The 26,325-nt window shown below is 45.9% G+C and overlaps 1 long non-coding RNA gene across 4 annotated transcripts; it reads left to right on the top strand.

Moving 5' to 3' along the window:
• The first annotated feature begins 639 nt into the window (after positions 1 to 639).
• Positions 640 to 12,697, top strand: LOC117202534 (uncharacterized). 4 transcript variants are annotated; one of them, XR_004484952.2, is made up of 4 exons: positions 640 to 942; positions 4,741 to 4,800; positions 4,968 to 5,161; positions 5,419 to 12,697. It is a non-coding gene; the product is annotated as an uncharacterized LOC117202534 (long non-coding RNA). The 4 variants fall into 4 exon arrangements; XR_007471376.1 differs by having other exon boundaries at positions 4,741 to 5,161; positions 5,413 to 12,697; XR_007471375.1 differs by having other exon boundaries at positions 4,741 to 5,161.
• The last annotated feature ends 13,628 nt before the right edge of the window (positions 12,698 to 26,325 follow it).

The raw sequence follows: 26,325 nt of genomic DNA on the forward strand, positions 1-26,325 counted from the left end.
TAGTTTCACATATACAACAGTGATTCAGTTACACATATACATATATATCTTTTTCAGATTCTTTTCCATTATAGATTATTACAAGATATTGAGTCTAGTTCCCTGTGCTATAAGGTAGGTCCTTGTTCATTAGCTATTTTATATATAGTAGTGTGTATAAGTTAACCCCAAACTCCTAATTATCCCTCCCACTCCCCATCCCCTTTGGTAACCATAAGTTTTTTTTCTATGTTTGTGAGTAATAGTAACGTGTTTTTAAAGCTCTGGAGCTGGATGGTTGAACAACAGTGTGAGTATAATTAATGCCATTAAATATACTCACTTAAAAACAGTTAAGATGGTAAATTTTACATTATGTGTATTGTATCGCAATTAAAGATTAAAATTAAAATTAATTAAATTAAACAAATCCTCTTCTGGCCCCTCTGACTGGTAAGCAAAGGTCAGACTCCTCCAGCTGCATTGAACATCCGCAGGACTGGCACCCAGTAACGACTCCTGCCCTGCGGGCTACACCAACCCTCAGGGCTGCAGTACTGACAGAGTTAGTGGGAGGGGAGGTAGATAAGCCTCTGACAGCGTCGGCTTTAAGGGGAAGCCCCGCCCTGGCTCTGGCTTGCTTTCTCCTTCTCTAAATTCCACTTGGAAAACCGGAAGGGAGAGGCTCTGGGAGCTCCGCAGGGCCTCTTCTCCCGGAGTCGCCATGGGGCGACAGAGACCTCTGGGCTCACCTGCAAGCTGGTGGTAGGAGTCTTCAGGCTAACCACCTGAGGTTGCCTGGGGTCCCAGCCTCCTGCCACTTCCCCTAGCAAGTACTGGGGCCCAACAGGCTAGACTGACAACTCCTGGGGACCAAGGCAAGCACCGTCGGGGAGGAACTGAGGGCCCAGGGAGGAGCAACCTCCAGCCTGCGAAGTAAAACTTGCATGGGGAGTCACCCAGGTAAAGAGCTCTGTGGGGTCCCAGCCTGGGGCTTTTGAAGGCTGGGGAGGAGTTTCTTGGAAGAAGAGACAGAGGCCAGTGTGGCTGGACTGAGCGGAACAGGCAAGGTGGGCTGCTGGCAGGAGGAGGGGCGTGAGGTCTGGCTGAGGACTGGGGCTTCTCCCCAAACAGCCGCTGAGAGATTTCCTGTTTGTTAACAGAGTGACAGAAACAGACTTGTCTTTAAAGATCCCTCTCTTGAATCAGAGGAAGTAGGAAATGGAAGCAAAGAACAGGAATTAGGGACAGTGTCAGCGGCGGCCTGGACTAGGGGAAGGGAGGGAGATGCAGAGAGGGGATAATGCGTTTTGGAGTTGAGATCCAGGGACAGGGGATGAGCTGACTGCATGTGGGGGGTGAGGAGGAAAGAGGGAGCAGACAGAGCCCCAGGGTTCTGGTCTGAGCAGGTGGAGAGATGGAGCTGCCGATGCATGGACATGGGGGAGGGGGTGGGAAGAGAGTCCCAGAAGGCAGTTTGGGGCCAATTAACACTTAGACCCTTATAAGATTAGCTCAACTCTGATCTACTTTCCTAATGAAGTCACTGGGAGAAACTGCTTCCCAGGGGATTTTGAGCAAGGCTGAACATCTTACTCCAGGTGACTAAAAATTCTCTTGTTCCTAGTGAAGTGGACTGTTTATACTGGGGTTGGGCCTGGATATCATGTTCCAGCCAGCCTTAGTCTTGGGGAGAGGCATTCAAGGACAGGAACATAAAGGCAGCAGCAAATGAGATTGTCAAGTCTACCTGGTGATGGCAGCCCTTCGTCTGCCAGTCTGTCCCTGGACCACTAGGTGTCCAGCCAGAGGAGCCGAGCCTGCCAAGCTGTGTGCCCCATGAACGTGTCCGTCTCTCTGCTGCCAGCACTGTGGTGATGAGTGTGGACCGTGCAGCCAGACTGTCTGGGTCTGTCATCCCAGCTCCAGGTCCTGCTCCCTGTATGGCTTTGTGTCACAGTGTTACCACGGCCCAGGCCAAGGCTGGAACCCCTCTCCTCGGGTCTACTCTGGAAATTAGAAGCCGTTAAGACCTTAGGAAGTTCTTGCCCATCCCTCCCTACGTGGGGGCAGTATTCTGGCCTCCAGAGAGTGAGAACTGGCACATGCGCACGCGCACACACACACACACACACACACACACATATACACAGACGTGCACAGTGACATTAAACAAGGTCTTATGGGATCAGAAGGGGAACAGACATGGGGGAGGTAACAAGAGGAGGAAAAAGGGATTGGAGGCACAGCCTACATGTGACACCACTCCCACATTTTTGAGTTCCTTTCCCACCTATACCTGAGGACATCCCGAGAAGAACATGCTAGAATCATTCCCACAGTGCAGATGGGAGACAGATAGGACTTGAGAGACACAATGCCTTATCCAGGATGGAGAACAGGTACGAATGAGGAGACGAGTCTGGAGCCCAGGTCTGTCTCCTGAAAGCTGCCCACAGACCCCCACCCCCGGGGGCCGTGGAGAGGGCTGCGGGTGTGACTGTGTGAGATATGGGCTTGCATGGAGAAGAGGGTGAACAGTCCGCCACCCAGAGTGCTGTGTGGAGAGCTATTGTCTGAGGAGGGGACTCAAGGAAGGGGGCCCCCGGGAGTGAAGTCACTTCCTGGACCACAAACTCCAACAGAGCTCGGAAGCCTTTAACCAGGCACCCACTTTCAAGTGACAGCCCCAGCTCATAGAGAAAGATGTTCTCCTGCTGTGGCCCGACTTCCCGGAGCTTCTGCTTCAGGGAACCCTGGAGTGAGAGGTTTTTCAGATGCTGTAGACGTTGGTTCAATCCTCAAAACCAACACCTCTGGTCATTTACCAGGAGGTCACCTAAGGTAACATAAGGTGGCCTAGAGCAGGCCAGTCCAGGCGCGGCCACCTCTGGGAGCCCACCCTGAGCAGGTCCACATCCCTTCATCTCCATGTGGAGGAAGGGGGACTTGGTGGGAGTGTCCCCCCTGGGCAGGAACTGGTTGGTGTACACTTGGTAACTTGGTGGTCCTGTCATGGTCACACCCGAGGACAGGGCTGGCATGGGGGAAAGAGGATTCCTGAGGTGCCAACGTGAATCCAAGGCCCTCAGCTTGTCAGCTTTTTCTCTGTCCTCGGTGGAGGTCTGTGCAGAGTGGTAGGCGTGTGTCTGGGGTGCAGATGTCTGGTGGGTCTGAGAACCAGCACAGACAGCTGGACAAGGCTCTGAGGCTTTCTGTCTGGCTGCTGGGCACTGATTTCTCAGGGCCCCACACGGGAGATCGGACAGGAGCCGGTCCACGGAGCCCCCTGTTCCATCTCCCTGCAGGAGGGGCAGGTGCCCCACACCAGCAACAGAGCCCAGGGCAGGCTCAGGGTGAGTGCCAGAGAGGAGACTCCACACCCAGGAAGCTCCGAGTCCCAGAGCCACCCTGGTCCTCCCCTGGGCTCCCTCCTAGAGCCCTGCTCCCAGAGGAATCTAGACCCCATCTCCTCTCCCACCTGCCCTACTGCCCAGTCCCTGCTTTGTCCACATATTTGTAGGAACCTCAGAAAGACTGATAGCATCTACTTCGTGTTAAGTCAAGGGTGTTTCTGCCTTTTTCTACAGATTCTCCTGTTTTAACTCCATCCCCAGGTGTCCCTGTTTGCCTGACACTCCTGATCCCTCCCACTCTGGGATCAGCCTCTGTGTTCTCATCCCTAGAATGGCATATTTTTATAACAATCACAGGGATGATGCAGTTAATACAGGAAGGAGCTCTCAGTACTGTGCTACAAACTGCTCCGAGATCCTAATACATTTAATCATTGCCCGCGGCCAATTCTACTGGTGACTCCAGCACCTTTATTCTGCTGAGGGCACCCCTGCCCCATCTTCTGCCACAAGTCCCTGAGGCTTGGGGATGTGGTCTCAGCTCCAGCCTCAGCCCTCCTGGTGGTCCATGGTGCTTCCTCTGACTCGTGTCTCTGCTCCGTTCCACCCCAGGGGAAAATGTGTCCACAGGGGACAGGAATGGGACTCTCATGGTGTGGAGCGTCCAGGCAGGCAGGCTGGAGAAGCTGGTGGGCAACCTGGTGCCTGCCTTCCTTGACAGCGACCCCTCCGACCTCCCCGCCTTTCTGGGCACCTACAGAGCCCTTGCAACTACCCAGCAGGTGCTGGACCTCCTGCCCCTCCTGGTACATTGGTGACTCGGCCACCTACTAGCCGTGAGATGTGGGAATGTCACTACACCTCTCTGAGCCTCATTTGCCCCTCTGCACGCTAGGGTAAAGAGAGGACCAGCTCCCTAGGGTGACTGTAGGGTCTAAGTGGGTCCTTCATGGAAAGTCCTTTCTGGGGACCTGGCCCCATGGGAAGGTCTGCCAGAAGGGCTGTGGCTGTGCTACACTGTCATTGTTCTGCTCCCTCGTGGGAGGGAGCAGATGCTCTGCCTCATTTGCCACTGGGCTGGTGGCCTTGGCTATACTGTTTTCCCATTTGAACGTTGATGTGTGATTCAATCTGGAGTGAGAGCAGAGACCCCTGGGGGCGATCAGTGGGGCCCAGGACGCTCAGATATGTGTGACGGGGCTGACTGGGCTCATTCATTCTTCAAATATAGAGGAAGGCCCACTGGGTGCAGGCATTGTTCTAGGAACAACTATCATTTAATGCATCGAGCAGACAGCAGCCCTTCCCTCCAGAGCTTCCATTCTCCCTGGGGCCACACTGTCACACTGGCCATCACATCCAGGTGTCAGCACAGTCCATGTGACGCCTTCCTGGCCTCCTCTAGGTACCGATGCAGCCTCCCTGACTCTGATGAGTATGGCGGATACCTGTACCAACTAAAAATGTGAGTGGGCTTTGATTCAAGAGGGAGGGACTCCATTCCCCAAAGAGCTGTGTAGAGAGGTAGGGTCTGTGGATGGGCAGGAGCTGGCAGAACCCTGGATCCCACACATTGCAAGGTGGAAGGAAAGGCCAGGCCTCTGACGCTGCTGCCCACCTGACTACTCCCAGGGCCGTGTCCTCCATCCTGGGCCTCTGGCTACACCATTCCCGTGAGGATTTTCACCAGCCCCCAGAATTTCCCTGCCTGAAGACGCTATTGGCTTACTTAGAGCTCAGCATGCCTGGCTCAGACCTAGAGCACCGTGCCCACCTCCTTCTGGCACAGCTGGAGCACCCGGAGCCCACTGAGGTAGAGAGTGATGGTGAGGAGGACTCAGGGTGGGTGATGGAAACCAGTGGGGAGGGGGAGTGGCTGGGCCACACAAAACAGAGGCTTCAGAGGCTAGAACTGGGCCAGGAGCAATGAGGAGGCTCAGATCACTATTCTCCTGGACTGAAGTCCTGGAAGACTTCCTGGGGGTGGCATGTTGGACTGAGACTTCATTGATTGGCCATGAGAAGTTTCTTGTCTTTGGAAAAGCGATCCTACTGATGATATTTTCTCTTCTTGGAGCTACAGCACAGGCTCCAAAACAAGCTCTGGAAACACCTTGAGACCCAGAGCCACCTACACCTCTGCTGCCCGCTACAGCTCCAGAGCCACAGCAAGCTCAAGCCACAGCTCTCATTTGAGTTCAAAGGCGAATATGCCAGCTCCAGTTCCACAACCAGGGTATGCTCATGCCCTAGCTCTCATTTAATCTCAAAAGGGAGAAAAAGCATCTACACAGGCTCCAATTCCTGATCCAGAGAAGGTTCCAGCAACAGCTCTCCTCCCATCTTCAGAGCCTGAATCGTCACAGAAACCTGTCCTAGTGCTTCCTCTACAACTTCAGCCAGTTTCCTCAACAGCCTCGGTCCAGAGCTGAAGCCACCTCAGTGAGGGCACTGCCCCTGGCTCTGGAGCCCATCGTGCTTTGGCACCAGCTGTGGCCCCGGAGTGTATCCAGCTCCAGTTCTGGATTAGAGACCACAGCAGACCCAGTTCTTCTCGTTACTCAGGTGCTGGAGCCAGTTCCTCCCTTAAGATCCCTGGAGCTGCTGCCAGCTCAGCCACTAGCACAAGCACATGCAGAGCCTTCAGGGCCCAATTAGGAGCTGCCCCAGTGCCTACAGCAGCACTGGAGCCTTCCTTCCCCTCCCCTCTAATTCCATTTTCTTCAACATTTGGGGGTTTTATTCCAGATACTAAATTGTTTATTCTATGATATAAAGTTCACTTAAAATTTAATTCTTTGATTATTTTAAATTGTACATGTAAGTGGCACTAAGTACATTCACAATGTTACGTAACCCCCTCTAATGTCTATTCCAGAACATCTCATCAAAGGGAGATGCTGTATGTATTAGTCACTCCTCATTCCCCTCACCTTCAGCGCTGGGGCGCCCCAATATTCCTTATATCTCTGGATTTATCAATCCCTGATTTTTCGTATCAATAACACGTAACTTGTGGCCTGTTGTGTCCGGCCAGGTAGGTATGAGGAGACTGATTAAAGTTTGATTCTGGGTTACATAAAAAATGTTAAAAATGTAAGGTGGCCACTGAGTTAAGAGGCATGACTTTGGATGTGCTTGATCCAGGGGAATTTCTGAGTGGAGCTTGTGTGAGGAGAAAGGGTTTTAACAAAACATAGCAGGTGCTCAAGGAAGCTTCAGGAAAGTCAGTCTCAGTCCAGGGAGCTCAGGACTGAGCACAGGCCCCACCCACCCCTCAGGCTCCTCCAGCAGTGATCCACCGCCCACCCCTGGTCCAGCCCCCAGGGCTGGCATCCCTCCCATTCAGCTTCTGCACAGGGAGGGGCTCTGTCTTTTCCCCAAAACCACAAATGGGTGGGGGCATTATGGGCCACCTTGTCCATCAAAGTCAAGTCAGGGGCCCTGTTTGGGAAAAGCATCTTAGGAACTTGTTTGGAAACAAGCAATTTCTTTTTTAGTTAATTAATTAATTTATTTATCTTTGCGTTGGGTCTTCGTTGTTCCGCACGGGCTTTCTCTAGTTGCAGCGAGCGGGGCTACTCTTCGTTGCAGTGCACGGGCTTCTCATTGCGGTGGCTTCTCTTGTTGCGGAGCATAGGCTCTAGGTGCACGGGCTTCAGTAGTTGTGGCACGCGGGCTCAGTAGTTGTGGCTCGCGGGCTTAGTTGCTCCGCGGCATGTGAGATCTTCCCGGACCAGGGCTCAAACCCCTGTCCCCTGCGTTGGCAGGTGGATTCTTAACCACTGTGCCACCAGGGAAGTCCACAGCGATTTTCAGAAGGTGGCTGCTCTAATCTACAGACCCTAGACTTCAGCTGCAACGCTGAACGCTACTCACTTCAGACTGGCCCCCCTCACAATCCGAATTGGCTCTGGCCAATCTACCCTGTTACTCTATGTCCTGAATGCTGTGGGTTTTGTATACTGACAGACTCCTCGGTTTGTCTCAAGTTGGAAGTCAAGGAGAGATTCTGTTAGCAACAAAGGACCTGTGTTCAGTCCTGAATGGCGGGTTTTTTCTCCAATTCCAGGGCTTGTCCCAAAACTGTGCTCCTAAGTGTATAGTTATACCACCCCTTAGATTGTCTAATTGTTGAGTATATTGTACAGTGTTAAATACATTGCACCCTTAAAGCTGTCTTATCCATTTATCTTTCAAAAATCTGAACATATGGCCAGCATATACCTGAGCTCATTTTTGGTGAAATTTAAATGTCAGTAAAATAGTATACCCATTAAAAAAAAAAGTAAAGTCAGGGGGAGTCCCACGGTCTGAGTTATTGAGTGAGTCCATGGTCAGCGACCTCTCTTTTCTCTGCCCAGAGATGGAGCCCCCCTAAAGCAGAGAACAAAAGTCCTCACAGGGAGGAAATTCTAAGCTCTCCTTTGAGGAGGAAAGACTGAAGCCCCTGATTAAACTTGGAGTAGATGAAGCAGAGATCAGAGGACCAAAGGGAAGGGCTGCCTGGGCTGAGGCTCTACTATAATGGTTAGGAGCACAGGCTCTGTGTTGGTTTGCAGGAAGTGGCCGGGAATCATCCCATCAAAGTCTCCAAATTCACCTCCAGAGAACATCTCCACTAAAGAACCCAAAATATCACTTGGTCACCTGGAGTTTGTGGAAGCTTGAGCTGCTGTCTAGCTCGTGAGCAAGGAGAAGGGTTGAGGACGGGGTGTCCCACAGAGTTCAGGCTAGTGCAGGTTGTCTGCCTTAGCAAGGAAGGCCCACTATCATTGGATGCCCATATTTCCCTAATATAGCAGAAAAACCAGAATACCACAGGCACAGGCAAGAGGGAGATTTCTTCCTTTCTCATGAATGTAAACTGTTCATACTGACCCTCAACTGCACACCTTGGTAGCCAGCCCATCTTTTTCTGCCCCAGCATTTTTAGCTGGTGTCCAACCTCAAGGCTGCCTGTCTTTCGGTACAAAGTGGCTGCTGGAGCACCAGCCTTGACCAGCCACCAAGTCTTCATTTCTGAGGCAGGAGGCAGGAAAATGAAGGGCGAAAGGGCCAATCCAGCTGTGTCTGCTCTATCTAAAGAGCCTCCCACAAGTCCACATAATCCTTTTGCTCACTTCTAATCTGCCTGAAGTTCATCTGGCTGCTTTCAGCTGCAAGAGAGGTTAGGAACTCGACCGTTGAGTTTGGCCAATTTCCGCCCTCAATTAGACTATTTTTCTCTTCTTAAGGAAAATATAATGAAAACCACACGGTGACGGCCAGGGCTTTTTCCCTACCATAAACACCAGGATGAAAGGGAAGGAGATGGAATGATTTTCAGATGAATTAGACATTCATTTCCCCACCATGGACTCTTTCCCTGGTGTCTTTTTATTCCCAGAGAAATTAGAAACATGGTTCCTTACCAGGATATTTGAGTGGGAAAGATTCTCTCAATTCCTAGGCAGGTGACTGGATCCACTAAGTAGCTTCTTTCTGCCTGTATCTTGTAAGTAGCTCTGAGAACACCTTCTGTTCTCTAATGAGGTGGGCAGAATAGGAGGGTGGTGGAGGCTTTTGGGCAAGTGTTCCAAAGCTTGCATCAAAATTGAGTTGCTGGGACTTCCCTCATGGCACAGTGGTTAAGAATCTACCTGCCAATGCAGGGGACACAGGTTCAAGCCCCAGTCTGGGAAGATCCCACATACCACAGAGCAACTAAGCCCATGAGCCACAACTACTGAACCCATGAGCCACAACTACTGAACCTGTGTGTCACAACTACTGAAGCCTGCATGCCTAGAGCCCATGCTCCGCAACAAGAGAAGCCACTGCAATGAGAAGCCCATGCACCGCAATGAAGAGTAGCCCCTGCTCGCTGCAACTAGAGAAAAGCCCGCACACAGCAAAGACCCAAGGCAGCCAAAAATAAATAAATAATAAATTTTTTTAAAAAATTGAATTGCTGTCTTCAAGGAATACACTGATTGGAAACAAGCCTTTTGACATTAAGGACACTTGCACTGGGACTTCCCTGGTGTCACAGTGTTAAGAATCCACCTGCCAATGCAGGGGACACAGGTTCTATCCCTGGTCCGGGAAGATCCCACATGCCATGGAACAACCAAGCCCGTGCACCACAACTACTGAGCCTGCTCTCTAGAGCCCACGGGCCACAACTACTGAAGCCCACGAGCCACAACTACTGAAGCCTGTGCTCCTAGAGCCCGTGCTCCACAACAGGAGAAGCTACCGCTATGAGAGGCCTGCACATCACAACAAAGAGTGGCCCTCGCTCACTGCAACTAGAGAAAGCCATGCACAGCCAAAAATAAATAAATAAATAAATTTATTTTAAAAAAAGACTTGCACTATCATGGAGAGTATTAATAGTAAAAATAATACACACCATATAAAACTCCGTGTGGTCAAATGTATTATTGATTTAAGATTGATGGAAGAGAAAGATCATTTTAAAGTTTTTTGATATCAATATTTGACTCAGATCAGTTGACCAAGTACAAATAATGATCACTAAAGAAATCTTACAACGAGAGCATTTATAGTCAGTCATTAAGATGTGATGTGAACAAAAAACCTGTCATTTATTTTTTTAAAAATTGATCCCAACTAAAACACTTTTAGTTAATTGAAAATAAACATAGATAAACTATAAATAATTTACTGTGCTGTATTCCCAAAACAGGATCAAAACAATTAAAATGTCTGTTTGAAATTTTCCCTGTAAAATACTTTTTCAATGCTGTTTTTCAAATACTGTTATAATTCTGATTGCAACGTTTATTAAGGTCAGAATAAAAAATTCTGAGGAATCGAAGTTCTCTGAGGTCAAATGACTGGGTCAGAAGAGCAGGGTTAATTTAGAGGATGAAACTAGAAAGGCAACATTGAGTTTTGTCATTTTTTGCTTTATTTTATTATTTTTTAAACATATTTATTTACTTATTTATGGCTGCATTGGGTCTTCATTGCTGCGCGCAGGCTTTCTCTAGTTGCTGTGATCAGGAGCCACTCGTCATTGTGCTGTGCAGGCCTCTCATTGCGGTGGCTTCTCATGTTGCGAGGCACAGGCTCTAGGTGTGCAGGCTTCAGTCGTGTGGTTCGCGGGCTCAGTAGTTGTGGCTCGCGGGCTCAGTAGTTGTGGCTCACGGGCCCGGTGGCTCTGTGGCATGTGGGATCTTCCAGACCAGGGATCGAACCCATGTCCCCTGCATTGGCAGGCGGACTCCTAACCCCTGCGCCACCAGGGAAGTCCCTGTCATTTTTTTTTTTAATGTAAGTTTATTTATTTATTTATGGCTGTGTTGGGTCTTTGTTGCTGGGCAGGCTTTCCCCAGTTGAGGCGAGCAGGGGCCACTCTTCACTGTGGTGTGCGGGCCTCTCATGGCCGTGGCCTCTCTTGTTGTGGAGCACGGGCTCTAGGCCTGCGGGCTTCAGCAGCCGTGGCACACAGGCTCAGCAGTTGTGGCTCACAGGCTCTAGAGCGCAGGCTCAGTAGTTGTGGCACACAGGCCCGGTGGCTCTGCGGCATGTGGGATCTTCCAGACCAGGGATCGAACCCATGTCCCCTGCATTGGCAGGCAGACTCCTAACCACTGTGCCACCAGGGAAATCCTGTCCCCGTCATTTTAAATGTACTTGATTGATGCCTATTTAGGCTGATGCTATGATGAAAATGTTTGTGTATATATTAGTTTACGCTGAATTACCAAACAACTCCCAAAATTTCAGCAGCACATCACTCCACATTTCACACATCACAGTTCACACTGGGGAGACTGCACTCCTTCACGTGGTCAATCAGGAACCCAGAGTCTTCCATCCTGGGGCTCCTCCATCCCTAGGACGTCATCCCCATCTGTATCCATCAGCAGAAGGGGCAAGAACATGGAGAAATGCATGTGGGAGGTGATAATGGGCCAGGTCTGGAAGGACACACATCAGTTCCTCTCCTGCTCCATTGGCAAGGACATGGTCCTATGGCTACAAAGGAGGGTGGAACATCTTCCAGCTGTGCACCCCAAGGAGGGGAATGGATTTTCATGGACAATTCACATTGTCAGCAACAGCAAGTAATTCACTGAGATTTATTGTGTTTTCAAATTATTGTTGAGCATTTACCATATGCAAAGCACTGTGCTGCAATTGGCCTGAGAATTGATTGAACATCATCTGGTCTGAGAGAAGCTCTGAATCCACAGGAGAAATGACATGCAATTGAAGGCCTGCCATCCAAGGAGAAAAGGATAAAGAGAATGTTCTCTGGAAGTTCTGGGAATGATTCTAGATTTGGAAGCTGCCTGGAGATGATAGGATTTGGACTCCACTTGCAGAGAAGAACAAGATACGGTTGTGGAGGAAGCTGGAAGCAGGAGCTATAGATGCAGGTCCTTTAAGTACAAGGTATCATAAAGAATATCATGCAGCCACTAAGTGCGTATTTTCTAAAACTTTAAATGGACGGAATAATTATTCATATTAAGTGGAAAAGTGACCAGTAATATAAGGAATTCCTTTTCTTTTTAACTCTATATAAGTTTGGATGAATTTATACAGATACACCGAGTGACAGTTTCCAGTTTTTTAAAACGTTTTATTGTTAATCTAAACAGAAAAGCGCCATAAACGTCTTTGGTTGGATAGACTAATTTCTCCTCACCAGACACGCAGCGCTGGGATGCAGACAAGTGAAGGCCAGCACGTTCCCACCTTCTCCCTGCAGGTCCCATGAGGCAGCGACCTCCTCTCTATTCTCTGCTGTGGACCCTGGGCCTGACGCAGGGGCTCAGTCAACACTCTCTGAAATACTGCACCTGGGAAGTGGCCTATTGTGTCGTAGTCAAGACAATGACTTTCACTAGAAGGCTCCCCCAGAACTTTGAGTCTTACAGAATGTGGTTTGCTCTAACAACAAGACTGTGAATTTTGATGTTGGTTTCTTTTGCTGATGGAATCTTGGAGCCCTGCAGCAGTCATGCCATATCTCATACGGCCACCAGAGGGCAGTGTGCTTATGACAAACACACTGCTCCCATTCAAAAGGGGTCCTTTCCAAGTTAGCCTTCATCAGAACATGTTTTATAAAGTTACAGGATTTCTTTAAAGTATATTCATTTTCTTTTCTTCTTTAAACTCATTTTGAAGTTAATGAAAATCCACTGCAAATAACAAATGTAAGGTGACCAGCTGACTGGGAGTTGTCCCTTACCACGCGTAAAGACGTAAAATTATATGTCCAACCCCCCATCTCTGTCCTTTGTTTCTTCCTCTCTCCCTCCATCCTCTATAAACATCTATCTGTGTAAAACATCTTTTGACAATCTATGTATCGTATTAGAGATATTTTTCAGTCATGTTGCCTCTTTTTTGTGATATGAATCTTTGGGGGGCACGCGGTCTGTTCATAAGACGGTGGAAATGTCCCCGAATCCCTAGGAGATGATGTGAAGGTGGGAAGTAGGTCTCAGTGGGAGTCGGTAAAGTGGGAGATCTGTTCAGCATAGCCAAGGTTGGCTCCACACTGTCTCCTAGCCCCAAAGAACTAAGTAAGCTTTCCCCTGTGGAACTTTGCTAAAATCCTGTATATCCTGAAGAAAGCATCATGGCCAGAATAATGAAAAGTGGTTATAATAATGTGGGACAGAGATAATGTTATGTATTTTCAGTTCTTACCTTTATGTCTCAGATTCATTTGTGAGTGACCTTTTATAAATGGTGTTTGCAGAGGTCCAGCCTCATTCCTCTACACGTGGATACCACATTCTCCCAGCACCCTTTGTGGAAAAGTCAGTCTTTTCCCCTTGAATGATCTTGTCAAAAATCATTTGACCATATATGTGAGGGTTTGCTTCTGGGTTCTGAATTCTATTCCATTGATTGATAATTCTGTCTTTATGCCAGTACCAAGCTCTTTTGATTATTGTAGTTTTTGTTTGTTTGTTTGTTTTGCGGTACATGGGCCTCTCACTGTGGTGGCCTCTCCCATTGCAGAGCACAGGCTCCGGACGCACAGGCTCAGTGGCCATGGCTCACGGGCCCAGCCGCTCCACGGCATGTGGGATCTTCCCGGACCGGGGCACGAACCCATGTCCCCTGCATGGGCAGGCGGACTCTCAACCACTGCACCACCAGGGAAGCCCCTGATTATTGTAGTTTTGTAGTAAATTTTGAAATTGGGAAGTTTGTGTCCTTCCACGTTATTTTTCTTGCTCAAAATTGTTTGACTGTTTAGGGGTCTATTTGATGTAAAGTGAATTTTAGGATGGGGTTTTCAGTGTAGGATGGGGTTTTCGACTTAGAATGGGGTTTTGATAGGGGTTGCATTGGAATTGTAAATTGAAATGGATAATATTGAGATCTTAGCAGTGATAAGTCTTCCTATCCATGAAAATGGGATTTGTGTCATTTAATCTCTTTCCAAAAGGTTGGCAAGTTTCATTGTGAAAGTCTTCGCCTCCTTGGTCAGGTAAATTACTAAGTAATTTATTCTTTCTGATTTTATTGTAAATAAAATCGTTTTCTTAATTTCCTTTTCAGATTGATCATATTAGTATACAGAATTGCAAATGATTTTCAATGTTGACTTTGTATCCTGTCACTTTGCTGAATTCACTTATTAATTCTAATATCATTTTTGTGGCATCCTTAAGATTTCTACATATGAGATCACGTTCTGTGAGAACAGGGCTGATTCTACTTCCTCCTTTCAACTTTGGATGTCAGTGATTAATTCCTTCCTTCATTTATTTATTGATCTGTCTTTCCTAACTGCTGTGGCTAAAACTACCCCTACTATGTTGCTTCTTTTGTGGGAAAACCCAGCATGCTTACATGCTTCCTGATGCCAAAGGAAAAGTTTTCAGTCTTTCACCATTGAGTATTATGATGGCTGCAGGGTTTACACATATGGCACTGATTATGTGGTGGTAATTACCTTCAAACCTAGTGTGTTGAGTGTTTTTTATCATGCAAGTGTGTTGAATTTTTTCAACTGCTTTTTCTGCATTCAGATGATCCTGTTTTTTCCCTTCTTTCCATTAATGTGGTTCATTACACCAATGCATTTCCTAGGTTGAAGCATTCTTGCATTCCAGGAATAAATGCACTTGTTCTTATTATATGAATAGATATAAATTATTATTCATGTCAATAGATATATGTGCGTTGCCAGCCTCAGCTCAGGCTTCCTGAACCCTGGAAGGGCGGCAGGCGATAGCTAGGACACAACATTGAACCACAGAGGTTTATGACTCTAATTGGTCCTGATGATTGTTATTACTAACGCCTGACTGTTGTTTCACACACTCGATGACTGTCTGACTTAGACCTGCACTCACCCAGCTCCTGCCTCTGTCTCTCTCACACTCCACTCCTTCCTTCTGGGTTTCACTCACTTCTTCCTTAAGTACATCCTTCCTCACTCTCAGTGAGAGCCTGAGAGAGGCAAACTCTCTTAGTCTTTTTTTATCTGAAAACGTTCTTATTTTGCTTTATTCTTGAGTGGTAGTTTAGAATGAAATCTATACAGATGTTTCTGTGACATTTCCCTTGGCCTCTGAAGATGTCGTTCCCTTGTGTTCACCCTTAATTGTGACTGCTGACTGGTCTGTTGTTTGGTCTCACTGTTGTCTGCCTTCCCTCCTCTGTGATAATCTCTTCAATTGTCTTTAATATTCTACAGTCCATTACTGTAGGGCAAGGTTCGAGTTTATTTTTATTTTTCCTGCTCGGGACTGGAATCTGTAGATCCATGCTTACCAAAATTCTAAAAACTTCACATCCTGTCTCTTCACCACTCGTTCCATTTCTCATCCTAAAATTCCATGTACATTAGACTCTCTATATATGTACCTCATGTGCCTCATTGTACTTGCCCTCTTTTTTTTTTCCATCACTTTATCTCCTGTAACATTCTGGGTCACTGGTTCTCTCTTCAACCCTCGTTAATCTGCTGTCTAATCCACCCAGTAGAGCTCTAATTTCCATGGCACTGTGTTTTAAGTTTTAGAAATTTTTTTATCTTGTTTTGTTTTTCTAATTTTCCTGTTATATTTTCATAGTATCTTATTCACTTATGGTTCCAATACGATTTTTTAGGCCTTTAACCAATTTACAGAAATTTCTGTAATTGTTTACTCAAGTTATTCTATTTCATAAAGGTTTTGGGGTTCTAATCGTCCCATTTGTAGTGTCTGCTGCCTCTTGTTCATGATAAGATCAGGGCATGATTTGGTGATAGTGGATCCTTGCTGGCTTGGGGGTTTTAACGTATGTATATGGTTTTTTGTCATGTTCAGGACATTTCTACCTATGGCTATTTTTGTTGTTAGTTTGGGTTTTTTTGTTTCTTTGTTTGTTTGTTTGTTTTGCGGTACGTGGGCCTCTCACTGCTGTGGCCTCTCCCATTGCAGAGCACAGGCTCCGGACGCGCAGGCCCAGCGGCCATGGCTCACCCGCCCAGCCGCTCCGCGGCATGTGGGATCTTCCCAGACCGGGGCACGAACCCGTGTCCCCTGCATCGGCAGGCGGACTCTCAACCACTGCGCCACCAGGGAAGCCCGTTATTTTGGTTTTTAATCAGAAAAGGATACTGCGTTTTCTCCAACGCATTTTCAGGCCCTCTGGAGACGAACATATAGAATTCTTCTTAAATATCATTTCCTTCCTCTTCTTCCCACAGTTGGAGCAAAACGTCCCCCAATCCTCGCCTCCACCCCCTTCCTCTGTTTCCTTCTATCCACAGCACTTATAGTCAGACACTGGCTGCAAGAATCGTAGGCCATCTCATTCCGTTTGGATGGCTGTAACAAATACCGTAGACTGGGTGGCATATCAACAACAGAAGCTTATTTCTCACAGTTTTAGATGCTGGGAAGTCCAAGATCAAGGTGCCGGCAGATTCCCCGTCTGGTGAGGGCCCACTTTCTGGTTCACAGGTGGCCATATTTTTGCTGTGTCCTCAATGTCAGAAGAGGCGAGGGGGCTCTCTCAGGCCTCTGGGGTCTTCCTTCTGACCCAATCACCTCCCAAAGGACCCACCTCCTTATATATCACCTTAGGGGTTAAGAGTTCACCATATGAAGTTGCGGGACATAAATATTCAGTCCACAGCACAGGCCTAGTAATAACTCCTCCAGGGATTCTCTTTTTCCTCACCCACAGCCCACACAACAAAGCTTCCTCAATGAGTTGAATGTTTTCTAGTCAACTTCTACTAGGGGCAATCCACCAACAGACGTGGCTGTGTGTGTGTGTGTGTGTGTGTGTGTGTGTCCGTGTGTGTGTGTCTGTAAGTCTGTGTGTATGCGTGCATGTCTGTGTGAGTGTGTCTCTGTGTGTCTGTGTGTCCGTGAATCTGTGTGTGTCTGTGTATGTCTGTCTGTGTGTCTGTGTTTGTGTGTGTGCGTCTCTGTGTCTCTTTGTGTCTGTGTGTGCGTCTCTGTGTGTCTCTGTGTCTGTGTGTGTGTGTGTCTCTGTGTGTGTGTGTCTCTGTGTGTGTCTCTCTGTGTGTCTGTGTGTGTGTTTCTCCATCCCTGATCCCTGCCTCCTCTCACATCAGAAGGCAGTAAACCTCAGTCACTCACGTGATTGCCTGGACCAATAGCAGGACCCCTACCCTGGCAGCTGGAAACACTGCATCACAAACTTGCACCTGGTTTTCGCTTCCCTCCTCACTCCCAGGACCTTTCCCATTCTCTCTTCTGATCTTGGCCAGGTCATCACATGTCTGGGTGTTTGTGGCACAAGGGTGTTTGGATTGCCTGGTCTACACCTTGCCTGGACCAGGAGCTGTCACATCCCTAGCAGTTACAATCCTCCTTGTTAGCAATGAGGACATACCTAGGCCTTGAACAAACAGTAGTCTCTTGTTGTTGTTTTTAATGTATTTTTAAAATGTTTTCTGTACATAAAAAATAATTCTGGTTCCCCATTTTTTTTAAAGTATCCTTTTTAAAACAAACTAAATTTCAGAATTCTGGGAAGATGGCAGTATTCATGGAAGCATAGTCTTATCTTCCAGAATCTCCACGTAAACGCAGACAGAGCAATAAGATATTAAAACCAAAAGCCATGGGCAATATTCACAACAAGAGTAGCTGACAAGGTATCCCCCTGTTACCACAAAATACAAGTGGGCGGACAACAGCCAGGAGACCTGCGCAACGTCACTACCAGCGCCGGGAAAGTCGAAGGAAGCAACAATGCAGCTGGACGCCTGAGGGCCCGGCGCATGCTCAGTACAGGAGCAGAGTGAGCCTGCGCCTCCCTCTTCCCAGGAGGGCCTCCGCATGCGCAGTGCAGGGACCCAGTGAGGCTCCACAGCAGAGCCTAGAGGTTGTGCGGTGCAGGAGCCAGTCCCGGACGTGCGGCTGAGCCAGCCAGGGAGGGATTTGGTTCCCTCCACCAGCGAGTGAGGCAGAAGTCTAAGGTAAGACATGAAACTCTTTGAATTCTCACACTGAGGTGCCAGGACCCCATTGGGACTGGACCCCACAGTGGACATCAACTGGAATCAAAATTAAGTGGGATGGGAACCTAAAAACGGAAGACAGAGAAGCTCCAACTCAGGGCTAGAACCAGGAGAGGCAGGAAGGGCACTGGCCTTTGGCACAAAATTTCAGGGGCACCAAACAACTCAGAAATCAAGATAAATGAGATTTTAATGCAATAATTTTTCAAAAAGCAAATTTAGGGGCTTCCGTGGTGGCGCAGTGGTTGAGAGTCCGTCTGCCGATGCAGGGGACACGGGTTCGTGCCCCTGTCCGGGAAGATCCCACATGCAAGGAGCGGCTGGGCCCGTGAGCCATGGCCGCTGGGCTTGCGCGTCTGGAGCCTGTGCTCCGCAACGGGAGAGGCCACAACAGTGAGAGGCCCGCGACCCGCAAAAAAAAAAAAAAAAAAAAGGTTGTACATCGAAAAGCAAATTTAATGCCAAAAATCCTTGATGAGCAAAATATCAAATTTTAAATAAAGATAGAGTTAGTAACGGTCTGACACTGAACCATCCTGGAGCCTTGAGGCAAAAGGAAAAATCAGTATTACTGATCCTGTCTTTATTACACGGTTTCGGTAGCGTGTTCCAGAGCCCTCCTTGAGGAATCTACGAAAGAAGCAGCTTCAGAAACGAAAACAGCTAAAGAGACATTGAGGTAAGGATTAGCGTGTGCAGTAAATAGATAGTTATTTGTAGAATTAAGATTAAATGAGGGTTCAAAAGAGATTGTGCTATGTAATTGATACGGTCTTGGGTCCTTGGCCTCTTTAATCAATAGAAATGGATAAGACGCCCACAGGAGGAATTGAGGCACAGGTTTATTGGGACTTGTGCTGAGGGAGCGAAAACAAGTAACAGGTGCCCTTGTTTGCTCCCTGAGTAAGGCAGGCTGGTCCCTTAAATGGGATAACGGTGGGCGCGGATCGGTGGGTCAGGCCGGAGGGCTGGCTTAAGTGGTCTGCCCACCCACTTGGTGGTGTTGTGTGCAGGCATCATGCACGGTTCCCTGCTTCTGCTCCCGGCACCTCAGAAGTGGCAGTTGGTTTGTGGCCTTTTTGTATCCTACTGTTCATAATTGCACATGCATGCAGCTCTTTTTATAGTCTCTTAGCGGTTTTTTTGTGTGTGTTCTGTTGCTCAAGGAGACGTTTGTCCAGGTGCAAGTGCAAGTGCTCAGGTAGAGGGACCCAGGTCCCAGCCTATCTCATAATGGCTTTATGTTCTGAGAATGTGGATATGGTACAAACACAAAATGGGGAAGGGAGAGGAGAGAATTTAAATATCACTCAAAAAAAGAAGTTTTGCCTGTTTTCAGAAGTCACAACTGGTTCTCATATTTTCCTAGGATATCATAGGGTTTGTTCTTTTTTTTTGAGGTATAGTTGATGTATAACATTGCTAGTTTCAGATGTACAACCTAAGGATTCAGCATTTGTATATATTGTGAAATAATCACCACAATAAGTCTAGGATGACAGGGTAGCAATTCATCCGTTTGATAATGGATAAATACATGAAAAGAAAGAGGCATCAAACTGCCTTTCGCCTATGAACTGTTTCACTGGGTGACCAGATAGTCGATGAAGGGAAGTGTGTCTTTATAAAATTAATCCAGCTGATAAGTGAGAAAGAGATGATGTAATTAGAATACCGTCATTTTTCACGCCAAGTGGATTAATGGATGTGAGCATTGAACATCATCTCTGCTAACATCTCAGAAAAAGACGGACACCCTGACATTATGTGTACCTTGACGAAAGAGCACATCAACACCTAGCGTCTCATCCAAAATCTTGATCCTGAGTCTGATCAGTCCTCTGAATACACTTGAAAATCTGCAGGAAATGTAGAGAACAGAGTGATGTGTTGAACTGCATCCTAGGACACAGTCTGTAAAGTACATACTGGAAACTTCCATAGGGGGAAGGGCTCAGGTTCTTCCATGGATACAGTGTAAGAAAGAGAAAGGGATGCAGAAGGAACTTAGAGACTAAAAGAGATTTTAAAGACATCAGCAAAATGAGCAAGCGTCATCTACAGGGTCTAGAGAGGACACTTTGGTGACAAAAAACTATAAAGAAACTCAAGGAGAGTAGAGTATAAAAATCAGGACAGAGAATACTTTTGGAAGTAGGGAGGTGGTTGAGATTGGGAAGGGGCACGGGGAGGGTATTCTGGAGTGGAAGAAAAATTACAGTTTCTTGGCGTGGATGGTGGTTACAAGGGTTGGTTTTTTGGTTTGGTTTGGTTTTTTGAGGTATAGTTGATTTATAATATTATACTAGTTTCCCGTGTCAAACATAGTGATTTAAAACTTTACAGATTATACTCCATTTAAAGTCATTTAAAATGCTGGCTGTATTCCCTGTCTTGCAAAATATGTCCTTGTAGCTTGCTTGCTTACTTATTTATCTGTTACATAAATCTCAAAATCTTTATGCTGACTGAAAGCAGCCAGATACAGAAAGATGTCATTTATATAAAATGCAGTGTTATCTTTAGTGGAAACAAAGCAGATTCGTGGTTGCCTGGGGATGGGAGGGAGGGAGGTGTGGATTACAAAGGGGCATGAGGAAACTTTTGGGGTGATGGGTATGTTTTTTACCTTAATTAGGCTGATGCTTTTCTGGGTATATATGTCAAAGCTCACTGAACTGTACACTTTAAATATGTGCAGTTTTTTTACCTCATTTGTACATCCATGAAGCTGTGAATAAAGCGGCACAGAGCGAATGATTATGAACAGTGTTTCCCGGTTATGTGGATAGTGAGAAGCTCCTGGTGCTACTTCTGAGTCCTCCGTGAAGCACCAGGTGATTTACGCTTTCGATAAGGGTCCCGGGAATTCTCGTGCTCAGGAAAGTGGGGAAGCACTGGTATGAAGTGGGTGGTAGCTGAGAAGGAGGTTTCCCTCATCTTGACCAAACCATCATCAGGTGAAGCCAGATGAAGCTGCCACCAACAGCAAGCCAGGGCAACACGAGTTTGTGATTTTCCTAGTTTCACACAAGTACCTGATGGTTATCTACCGCATAACAAGGGTTTGTCACCAGTGTCTCCCTGAAGGAGCTCTCTCAGCCCCCAGCATCTTGTATCATTGGATTAATTGGGAGAAAGCCATGCTGATGGGTGAAAGGGCACCTCCATGAGAATCCGTGTGATTGCAATTATCCAATCAAGATCCTGTCTCCTATAAAAGAAACACGAACACCTGTGCTTAGCATGTCATCTTGAAGGGTATTTGCTGGTGTCTGTAGTGAAAGAGATGCATTTAATGCTAGGTTAAGCACGCTACCATTTTTTAATATTTATGTGAAAGTAGTGGTGGGATTGGAACTCACTAAAAGTGCTCTCTTTGTTATGACTCAGTAAGGTCAGGGATGTCTTTTGCGATTCGCTGAGCATCGCAGTTCCTCAGATGTGAGTTTTCTGTCATGCACTTGGTCAGTTTTTCTGTTCTTTTTCTTAATTTGTGGTATTCTCTGTATGCTATTGATTTTAACTCTTTTTCTCTTATCTATGTTGAAAATATATTCTTCCATTTATCACTTACTATAACCTCATTTCTGGTGCCTTTTTTTCCTCTGTGGCAGCTGTGCTTCATTTTTTTCAGTAAAAACTTGAACTTTTTTCTTTATATAGCAATATTGAAATTACACAAAGATGCCTTCACCCTAGGAACTGAAAGCAAAATTTTAAACATTGGAAATGGAGGAGGAATTTAATGTGGATAATGTAAAACAGCCAGTTGGAAAGCAAATGCTGTGCTTAACGGATACGACTTAAGGCTGGTTTTTGGAAAAGAATTGTTCTTCTATTTGGAAATAAATGAACTCTGTCAGGTCAATAAGAAATTAGCTTATTATGAAAAAGACAAGAAATCGTGTACAAAAAAAATTCTAAAAGAGATCATGAACAACTTCATGCCTGTATACTTGACATGTTAGGCTGTATACATAATTTTCTGGAAAACAAAAGTAACCAAAGTTCCATCTAGAAAGAACAGAAACTCCCAACAGACCACTTTCTTAAAAGAATTTTAAAAGTTAGTCACACATTCACCTAGAGATGGACTGAAAGCTGATTCCCTGCAGCTGTTGGAAAGGTTGCAATTATTTTATTCGACAAAGGTAGCTTTACCCTAGCCCCAGCCTCCATAAAAACCCCCATGACAGTACAAGGGCCTTACATAAGTTTAAAGCATGTAAAATTCCTAACAACACGTAGCTTATTTATTTTATACATAGTAGTTACTGTCTCTTAATCCTTTACTGCATCCTGTCCCCCCTCTCTCCACTAAAAACAAGCAGTTTATTCTCTATATCTGTGAGTCTGTTTCTGTTTTGTTATATACATTCATTTATTTTTTAGATTCCACATATAAATGATAACATACAGTGTTTGTCTTTTTCTGTCTGACTTCTTTCCCTAAGCATAGTATCCATCAGGTCCATCCATGTTGTTGCAAATGGCAGAATTTCATTCTTCATTATGGCTGAGTAGTATCCCCTTTTATATAGAAATGTTTCTATTTTATCCATTCATCTGTTGCTGGACACAGATTGCATCTTATCTTGCCTATTGTAAATAATGCAGCTGTGAACATTGGGGCCATGTATCTTTTCAAATTTGTGTTTTCTTCAAATATACATTCAGGAGTTTAGTTTACGGTGAATCACCAAACGACTCCCTAAATTTCAGCAGCGTATCCCTCTATATTTCCCATATCACAGTGCTGGGTGGGTGTTCACTTTAGGGAGACTGCACTCCTTCACGTGGTCAATCAGGAGCCCAGAGTCTCCCATCCTGGGCCTCCTCCATCCCTAGGACCTCATCCTCATCTGTATCCATCAGCAGAAGGGGCAGGAACGTGGAGAAATGCATGTGGGAGGTGATAATGGGCCAGGTCTGGAAGGACACACATCAGTTCCTCTCCTGCTCCATTGGCAAGGACATGGTCCTGTGGCCACACAAGAGGCTGGAAAGTCTTCCAGTTGTGCACCCCAAGGAGGGGAATGGATTTTCATGGGCGATTAATGTTGTCACTGCTACAGTAAAATAATATCTCTTTAGGGAGATTAAAAATGAGAGAAATCCCCTAAGGAAATAACATAGAAAATGGACCTGGTGTGGCTAACAGGGACCCAAAATAAAATAGAGCCAGGCAGTCATGACAGACCTGGGTTTCAGTAACATGCTCTGAGTTCTTAGAAAACCACAAACAGAAGCTCTAAAGGACTTCTGATTCTGCTAAGGGTCCCACCTGGAAAAGCGCCAAAGGTGAAGCTCCAGTGACAGCCAGTCATCGCAAACTGTGGTCCAGCTGCGAGGACTTGTGGTCGCACTGCAAAGGGCCATCCAATCCCCTTACAAGTCTCCCAACTGTGCGTTCTGCCGATTTTGCCTTTAAAAATGCTTCACTCCATTCACGCCCCGGGGAACCTACTTTCAGTTACAGGCAAAAGCTCCGTATCCCCAGATTGCAAACCTTGCCAACAATAAACCAGTCTTTTGCCTCAAGATAACCCCTATTCTTTTCCGAGATTTATTTCTAATTTTAGGATGACTTCAGCAATAGTGAGCAACTCATTTGGATCTCTTGTGTTTTCAAATCTTTATTGAGTATTAGCCCTACGCCAATCACTGTGTGGAGAGCAGACTGAGAGTTGATTGAGCAACATCTTGCTCTGGGAGAAGCTCTGAATCCACAGGAGAGATGACATGGAATGAAGGCCTGCCATCCTAGGAAACAAGGATAAAGAGAATGTTCTCTGGAAGTTCAGGGAATGATTCTAGATTTGGAAGCTGCCTGGAGATGATAGAATTTGGACTCCACTTGCAGAGAAGAACAAGATACCGGGAGCTATAGATGCAGGTCCTTTAAATACAAGGTATCATAAGGAATATCATGCAGCCATTAAATTCATAAATTCTAAAACTTTAAATGAGAAGAACACTTACTCATATTAAGTGTAAAAGTGACCGGTAATATGAGGTAATCCCATTTTTTTAACTCTATGTAAATTTGGATGAAATTATACAAATATGTTGAGTGACAGTTTCCAGTTTTTTAAAACGTTTTATTGTTAATATAAACAGAAAAGCGCCATAAACGTCTTTGATTGGATAGACTAATTTCTCCTCACCAGACACGCAGCGCTGGGCTGCAGACAAGTGAAGGCCAGCACGTTCCCACCTTCTCCCTGCAGGTCCCATGAGGCAGCGACCTCCTCTCTATTCTCTGCTGTGGACCCTGGGCCTGACGCAGGGGCTCAGTCAACACTCTCTGAAATACTGCACCTGGGAAGTGGCCTATTGTGTCGTAGTCAAGACAATGACTTTCACTAGAAGGCTCCCCCAAAACATTGAATTGTACAGAATTTGGTTTGCTCTAATGGCAAGATGGTGAAAGTATGTGAGTTTGAGAGTTGGCTGCTTTTGCTGACAAAACCATGGAGCCCTGAATTACTCATGCCATATCTCATGAGGCCACCAGAGGGCGGTGTGTAGCTGCTTATGACAAACACACTGCTCCCGTTCAAAAGTGATCCTTTCCAAGTTAGCCTTCATCAGAGCATGTTTTATTTTATTTTTTTTCCACATCTTTATTGGAGTGTAAATACTCTACAATGTTGTGTTAGTTTCTGCTGTACAACAAAGTGAATCAGCTATACGTATACATATATCCCCATATCCCCTCCCTCTTGCGTCTCCCTCCCATCCCTCTAGGTGGTCACAAAGCATCAAGCTAATCTCCCTGTGCTATGCAGCTGCTTCCCACTAGCCATCCATCTTACATTTGGTAGTGTATATATGTCAATGCTACTCTCTCACTTCATCCCAGCTTCCCCTTCCCGCCCTGTGCCCTCAAGTCCTTTCTCTACGTCTGTGTCTTTAATTCCTGCCCTGCCACTAGGTTCATCAGTACCGCTTTTTTAAATTCCATATATATGCGTTAGCATACGGTATTTGTTTTTCTCTTTCTGACTTACTTCACTCTGTATGACAGACTCTAGGTCCGTCCACCTCACTACAAATAACTCAATTTCATTCGTTTTTATGGCTGAGTAATATCCCATTGTGTATATGTGCCACATCTTCTTTATCCATTCATCTGTTGATGGACATTTAGGTTGCCAGAACATGTTTTATAAACTTGGAGGATTTCTTAATTAATTTACTTGCCTCTCTTCTCCAATCTCATTTGGAAACTAGTGACAATCCACTACAAGTAATAAATGTGAGGGCCACTGACTGGAAGTTGTCCCTTGTGACACATTATAAGCATTTAAAATTATCTGTCCAACCCCCCATCTCTATCCACCTGTCCCCTCCTTTCTCCCTCCAACCATCATAAACATCTATATGTGTAAAACACCTTTTGACAATCTATATAACTTAGAGTTTCCAATCATACTGCCTCTTCTTTGTGATATGAATCTTTGGGTGGCAAGTGGTCTGCTCATAAGAGAGTGAGAATGTCCCTGGTGCCCTAGGAGACAATGTGAAAGTGGGGAGTAGGTCTCAGTGGGAGTTGGTCAAAGCGGGAGATCTCCTGCTCAGCATAGCTAAGGTCAGATCCACATTGTCTCCTAACCCCAAAGCACTGAGTCTGCTTTCCTCCCAGGGAACTTTGTTAAACTCCTGTATATCCCGAAGGAGCATCAGGGCCAGTATAATGAACAGTGTTTATAATAATTGTGAGAGAGACATAGGTTATGTGTTTTCAGGTCTCGCCTTTATTATGAGTTAACTTTTATAAATGGTGTTTGCAGGGGTCCAGCCTCATTCCTCTGCACATGGATGTCATGTTCTCCCAGCACATTTTGTGGAAAAATCTGTCTTTCCCCCATTAAATGATTGTCACTCTTGTCAAAAGTTATTTGACCATATACATTAGGGCTTGTTTCTGGGCTCTGAAGTCAGTTCCATTGATTTGATAGTTCTATCTTTATGCCAAGTACCAAACTGTTTTGATTATTGTAGCTTTGTAGTAAGTTTTGAAATCAGGGAGCATGCATCCTCCCACATTGTTTTTCTTGCTCAAAATTGTTGGCCTCTTTGGGGATCTATTAGATGTAAAGTATTTTAGGATGGGCTTTTTGATTTAGGGTTGGGTTTTGAAGGGATTGTATGGAATTTTAAATTGCAGTGGGTAATATTGAGATCTTAGCAGTAAATTGTCTAATCCATGAAAATGGGATTTGTGTCATTTACGCTCTTTCCAAAAGTTTGGCAAGTTTCATCGTGTAACTCTTCACCTCCTTGGTTAAGTTGTGTAATTCTTCACCTCCTTGGTTAAGTTAATTACTAAGTAATTTATTTTTTCTGGCACAATTATAACTGGAATCGTTTTCTTAATTTCCTTTTCAAATTGATCATATTTGTGTATAGAAATGTAGATGATATTCAGTGTTGATTTTGTATCCTGTTACTTTGCTGAATTTATCTTTTATAACATTATTTTTGTGGCATCCTTAGGATTTC

This window comes from Orcinus orca, chromosome 14 (assembly GCF_937001465.1).
Source record: "Orcinus orca chromosome 14, mOrcOrc1.1, whole genome shotgun sequence".
In the NCBI taxonomy this organism is placed as follows: Eukaryota; Metazoa; Chordata; class Mammalia; order Artiodactyla; family Delphinidae; genus Orcinus; species Orcinus orca.